The sequence below is a fragment of the Gadus macrocephalus genome, chromosome 9 (assembly GCF_031168955.1).
Source record: "Gadus macrocephalus chromosome 9, ASM3116895v1".
Lineage (NCBI taxonomy): Eukaryota > Metazoa > Chordata > Actinopteri > Gadiformes > Gadidae > Gadus > Gadus macrocephalus.
In genome coordinates this window covers 19,673,017-19,680,479 of record NC_082390.1, presented here as the reverse complement: position 1 = coordinate 19,680,479, position 7,463 = coordinate 19,673,017, and positions in this window count along the sequence as shown.

Below are 7,463 nucleotides of genomic sequence, written 5' to 3'. Positions count from 1 at the left end.
CGGACGGACGTAATCGGCTGGGTGGCTAGATGCCGATCGTATCGGTAATCGGTAAACTAACTCTGCTGGACGGACGTAATCAACTGGTTGGCTACATGACGACCTTCTCGGTAATCTACAAACCAAACTAATTCTGCCGGACGGAGGTAATTGGCTAGGTGGCTACATGACGACCGTATCGGTAGGGATGGGAATTGATAAGAATTTCACGATTCCGATTCCGCTTATCGATCGGATTCCTTATCGATTCTCATTGGGTGAGAAAATAAGTACAAATGTGTTTGTTTGTATTAAATCTCTTTAATATCTGATCAGAAGTGCGTCTAGTATTAGGAAATTGTACATTTTCAAATCAATTGGTCTAGACAAAAAAAAAATATGTTTGGCTTTTTAAGCCTAAATGTACGACGGAGTATTAGGGCCACACGTGAAGAAAATAAATATTTAAAATATTTAAATATTAAAGTCGACACGTCGACTTTAAAGTCAACATGTGGACATTAAACTCGAAATGTCGAGAATAAAGTTGAAATCTCATGTCGACTTTAATCTCGACGTGTCGACTTTAAACTCGAAATGTCGAAAATAAAGTGGAAACATCATATCGACTTTAATCTCGACCTGTCCATTTTCCGTTCCTCTGTCAGGTCAGCACGCAGACGCTCCGGGCATCCTCCCAAGCGTGCAGCGGATGACACGAAGTAGTCTGAAATAATCCTGGGGTCATTGTTTGCGGCGTAGGCCTCCATCCAAACAATATAGCGACTAAAACCTTCAATGCAACCACTGATGGAAATGCCGTATGGCTTTAGTTTATCGTACGCATCCATATGCCAGAGTGCATTTCGGACCTTTGCTGTGATATTGCCTGCGCCTCAGACGCCGGGCACGCCTTTGCTCCACAGCCTCAGGATCAAGCAACTTGATCAATTGTCTTACTGTATTTTGCGACGCAACACAACCTTTATGTATTGCACGGAGGTGCAACCATCTGTATCTTTGCATCTGCCCATTTCCCATGTTCAACCCGATTCTGAAATACAATTTTGCCAAATTATCTACACAAGCCATTGGATTCAGTGCAGGCCCTTGGAGCGGTTGCTATCCCTCCCAACTAATTTCAACTGTATTCTAGACATTTCGAGTTGAATGTCGACTTTAATCTCGACATGTTGAGATTAAATTCGACATGACATTTCAACTTTATTCTCGACATTTCGAGTTTAATGTCGACATGTTGACGTTAAAATCGACGCGTCGACTTTAATCTTTTCACGGCAAAAAATAAATAAATCTTCATGTGTGGCCCTAATACTCCGTCGTACAAATGCCATCATTATGTGCCGGAAAACTAAAAACACAGACTGAAAACAGTCAAGTAAGAGCTTGTGCCTTTTGGAATGCTAACAGTGCTCATTTGCATTCAACTTGTATCAAAATTCAACTGACATAAACGACATGAATCATTGATTAGACAGAGATTTATTAGATGGGCCTACTTAATAAACCGTTGGAACACACAAGACCGGAAACCATAGCAACGCCGGTAAACAAACCCCGAGAAGCCCAATCCCTATGAGAGCTCCCCACGCTACGGCCATCCGGAGGCGACAGAGCTGTTGGCCGTGATTATATATTATATTATATTATATTATATACTATTATATATAGAGTCGCTAACTGCAACAATCACTTTCTCCTCCATGCCGCAGTTCACCCCGGACTGCACTGCACTGAGTTTGACAGTTGAACGCTGATTGGCTGTTACGTTTCACATGTCACTCAGTTGTCATGCTGTTGAACGCTGATTGGCTGTCATCACGACAAAAACCTCTCGCCGGTTCTCTCTCGCGAAAAATTCGCCCGATACGCGTCTCTACGTTCACTTTGTATGGGATCTTGTCGCCCCGTCGCGTTTGGTGTGAACGCACAATGCGATTCTTCCTCGGCGGCGCCAACAAAGCAGCGTGTGTGTGACGTCACGACGCATTTGCTGCGACCGGAACCGATAAGCGGAATCGTTAAGCAGGCTTGCTAATGATTCCAAGGAATCGGTCGACTCGGCACCGGTTCTGAACAAGAACCGGTGCTCGATTCCCATCCAAGAATTGCAGTTTATATTGTAAGTGGGCGGAATGGTAAATAAAGTCATTGTTGTTTGACGTCCCCCTGAGGTCAAAGGTCACCAAATTGTTTGACTGTCCCCAGAATGATGTCATGAGTCTATGTAGCAAATTTGGCTATGATATGCTAAAGAGTTGCTGAGAACAGGCTTACTCCCTGTTAGGCGGCTTTGCCGTCAAACGGTTTTGAATTAGAAAAAGCTGTTTGGCACGTTTGTTCGGCTTGGTCTGAAAATCAAATATGGCAAGTTTCACGATGATTGGACAACATTTTTGGCCTGTGGATATGTAATGTTGATATTGGCCACTTTCAACATGGCGGCCAGGCTTTGCCGACAAGTTTGATTGTCTGTCACGGCCAAACGGTTTGGAATTAGAAAAAGCTGTTTGGCACGGTTTTTCAGTTTGGTCTGAAGATTAAATATGGCAAGTTTTATGATGATTGGACATCATCTAGCAAGTTTGCCTATGATATGTTAAAGAGTTGCTGAGAACAGGCTTACTTCCTGTTTGGCGGCTTTGCCGTCAAGTTTGAATGGCTGTCACGGCCAAACGGTTTTGAATTAGAAAATGCTGTTTGGCACATTTCTTCGACTTGGTCTGAAGATCATATAGGGCAAGTTTCATTATGATTGGAAATTGTCTGTGGCATTTTGATATGTAATGTTGATTTTGACAACTTTCAACATGGTGGCCAATTTCTGATGTTCCAATGGGAAATATTTAATAAGCTATATGGGACAGTCTGAAAGTATCACCAGACATTGAAAATAAGAGTGAAATATACTCAGGTGAAGAGAGGAGTTAAAACATGTCTTTGTTAATTATAGCGCCCCCTAGAAGTCAATGGTCACCAAATTCATTGAGTGTCCCCGCGATGCCGTCCTGGGTCTATGTACCAAGGATGGTTATGATATGTCAAAGGGCTGCTGAGATATTGGCGTATTCATGGTTTTTATGGCAAATTTGATTGGCTGTCGCAGATTTTCCGCGATAAAAAATTCATTAGGTATACAGAGAGGTTGGATAGTATCACCAGATTTTGAAAATTTGTTTGAAATATACTCCTGTGAAGAGAGAGGTGTTAAAACACATCAACATTAAAAACAGCGCCCCCTAGAGGTCAAAGGTCACCAAATTCATTGAGATTCAACATGATGAGGTCATGGGTCTATGTACCATGTTTGGTTATGATATGTCAAAGGGCTGCTGAGAAATCAGCTTAATTACGATTATTTTCGCCTGTCGCCAATCGGATTGGAATTTGAATATGCAGTCAAGTGTTTTTTATCAAGCACAGGCTTAAGATCAAATTTGCCAAGATTCGAGATGATTGGGCAAAATTTGTGGTAGTAGAGGCATTTTGACGGTTTTGGACATAAACCAAGATGGCAGAAAATCCATCATGGCGCAAAATGACGTCATAGGATGCGGTGAACTCGGCTTGGTTCAAGGAATCCAATGATACCTGGGGGGTATACCACGAACCTCGCTGAACATACCCAGGCTTTCTTGGGAAAACTTGGCTCGACAGAGCCGCAACTCGCAATCAGAGTTAAATGGTACCACGACACTCACTTTAGATTCAATTAGTTTAACAAGGTTTTTTTATCACATAAAAGGGGCGTTTCTCGCGTGATTTGACTCACCCTTATGCAAAATAAATCGCACGAGAGCGGTGTATTTCATCCAAGGCGAGCAGTGTATTATTATGAACTCCTACGAGGAATTTCGCAACTTTTCACCAAGCGGTTCTATGGGCTGCCATAGACTCCCATGGAAAGATAATAATGATAAGAAACAGTACGAAAACAATAGGTTGTCTCGCAACTACGTTGCTTGACACCCAATTAGAAACAGTACGAAAACAATAGGTTGTCTCGCAACTACGTTGCTTGACACCCAATAACCAGCAAGACAAGTATTAAGGGTAAACCCCTACAAAGTCATATACTTAGCAAAACATCACAAACGGCCATATACTTAGCAAATAAAAATTGCCAAGATGAATAATTTACTTTGCATGTGTGAGTGGGGTTGCAATTTGCATTGCACTTGAGATTGACATTTTAATCATTCTACAAACAAAGCGATGTACAAGATACAAGATATATATTGACATTGAACATTTCAAACAAACCTATGTATTTATGTAACGGTAAGATAAAATGCTTTGTGAATACGGCCCCAGGTCCTTCCCTGGAGTAGTCTGTTTAGCAGATATAATGGCTTTCCTCAACTCAAACATAGTAAGAGGCAGATCCAATGGGTTTTCTGAACTTTCCTTCATAACTAAGATGGTTGGGTGCTCTCTTAAAATGTTGCTTCTAATTGCCCTAGCCTCTTTAGTCAGGTTTTTAAAACTGTGCACCTTCCTAAATGTTTGTGCTAAAAGTTCAGCTTTTCCAGATTATTAATGGCTACTGTATCTCCACTATTCAAGACTGATAACTCATCATTTCTTCTAATCCCTCCCATTCTTCTTATCAAGCCCCACACATCAGACAGCTTCACAGACCTTCCTATACTATTACAGTATTCCCTCCAAACATTACGCTTTCTTGCTTTAATTGTTTTCCTAACAACTGCCAGAGCGCTCTTATATTCTATTAGAGTGTGTTGAGAATGGCACTTTTTAAGATCCTTAAAAGCTTTATTTCTTGCCTCGACTGTTTTACTGCAATCCTTATTCCACCAAGGAACATTCTTACCTCTCTTATTCCCTTTGACTTTAGGTATGGATTCCTCAGCTGTCTTTATAGTTTCATCAACCAATACATTATTAAATTCATCAACATCTATTTCTTCCATCTTCCTTAGTTTAAGGCATCTTATTGCATAACATTTGAAAAATGTCCTAGTTTGCATTTTCCATCCTGGTACTATTTTAATCTTTTCATGGCACACTTGTGATCCTGTTTTAATTCAAACTGGATAATGATCAATACCAATTGTAGTTTTCTTCAACACCTTCCATGAACTGGAACCTGCTGGCGTACTGGATAAGAATGTCAAATCAATGACTGACTCTGTGTTGCTGACACCATTTTATCTAGTGCCTTCCCCATTGTTAATACACACCAAACACTTACTGTCAATAAACTCTTCAATTATATTACCATTTGAGTCTGTGTGATGACTGCCCCAAAGCAAATGGTGTGAGTTAAAATCCCAACACCAAAACATATTACCTTGTGCTGGCTCTAAAATGTTTTCTAAAATACTTTCATCTACCTTCCCACATGGATTATAATAGTTCACTATATTTACTGGGCCATTTTCAGTCCATACCCTAGTCACAATTGACTCATGATTCTTGTTGACCCCAAGAACTTTGTAGCTGATTCCATTTTGGATAAACGCTGCAACTCCTCCCCCTCTTCCTCTTCCTCTATCCCTTCTGATTGCAGAAGGGATAGATGCATGATGATACAATCTAAGTCAGGCTTCAAGCAAGTTTCCTGCACACTAATTATGTTAGGTTTTTCCATTAACTTATCAATGTATTTCTTGAACACTTGGCCATTAGCAATCAAGCTTCTGGCATTCCACTGTAATATTATTAAAAGCATTAAACTAATCATAGCTTGACATATCTTGAGAAGACTTGACTATCCATGTTTAGATTGTCTCTGACTGTTTCCCAAAGTAATCCTTTTATACCCAGGTACTTTTCAGCTGACCTCACAATTATCTTGATTCTTTCCATTAGACTCTGAGTCTGAGCTGAACAATTAATAATCTCTGCCATAAAGAGCACAAAGTCGCTCTTATTGATAGCTAGACCCCTTCCCTTTCCAACTTATTACACCCCTCACAGTCATTAGTGGATTTGTCATGATCACCTTCTCTGCGTTCATTTTGTTTCAGCACTGGTGAAATTCTAGGAACTTTCTTTACGGCTTCTAAAACCTTGGGAAACTTTCTGCACCTCTTTAGCTCGTTTGCTGAACTCGCAACCTTGATAGGCTGCACTATGCTCACCACCGCAGTTACAGCATCGTTTGTGATCTTTATCACAGTCCTCGTACTTGTGTTCACCACCACACTTACTACACCTCACCTTGCCCTTGCATACAGCTGACATGCCCATATCTTTGGCATTTGTAACACCGAAGAGGTGGAGGGATGAATAGTTTGACATCATAACACATGAATCCAATAAACACTGTCTGGTAGTTCTTTCTCTTCAAAAGTAATCATTACAGATAGGCTATCACAGATTTCAAAGTTTCTCTTAGTCTGAAGATGCTTGATTGCATTCACTTTAACTTTCTTGATTTTATCCTTCAGCATTACAGTCATATCAGTTGGAATTCCTGTAATGACACCTCTGGTGAGTTTTTTATCATTAGCCCTTGAACACTCTACAGCCTTTCCATTTATTTTTTGTACCTTTAACGCTTTCTCACATTGCTTGGGACTGCTACAGATGAGTAACAATTGTCCACTCCGCAAAACCTTTGAGCTCCGTACCTCTCCCATTTCCTTGTTTAGACCCTTCGTGAGTTGGATTGGATTCCACTCTTTAAAAGTGGCACCCGCCTGCATCAACTTGATAAAGACTTTGTAATTTACCCTTTTATACCCTTCTGAGTCAGATCTAGAGTCCACAGTGTCAGACTATTTCCTCTTTTTCTTTTTAATCCTAAATTCCCACACCTTGCTCTGATGAGCATTGGATCCACTCAAACTCAACAAGCCCTCTCTCATTTCCCATCTCCTGACCAGTCACCCCAGTCAAAATAACTGTTGTGATAGCTGAATTATGCAAGTAGGTTTATCTGCAGCCGGAGCCACTTTCCAAACACGCCCATTGCTCTGCCAGACACGCCCACCGGCCAAACACGCCCATTGCCAAACACGCCCATGGCTCGTTCTATGGTGGCCATCATGGGGGAAAACAAACAGCGCCACAGCGCTCCATTCACTTTGCACAGCGCTCCATTCACTTTGTATAGAATGCTAACAAACTTAATAAAAACTTAATAAAACATGCCTTTCACAAATACACGTTACTGTGTTTGAAGCCACGACTTTTGTCTGTATATACAAGCTGTTTGTGTTAAAAAATTATCCACCCATTGACATCTTAAATGTCCACTTTCTGTCTCAGTGATGGATTAAAAACGCGACTTGTTGAGACCATGGACCTATGGTTTAGACCTGCTGCAAACGGTACCGACCCCGAAGTCCCTTCCCATGAATGGACCTGAGTCCCTGCCCCATACCCAAATACCTCTACTACACATATAGGGGTCTCAAAGTTTTCCTCCACTTTTGTCATGTAGGCTACTGATCCTGGTGCCTCTCTTCTTATCCACCGTTTCTTTCGTAAGG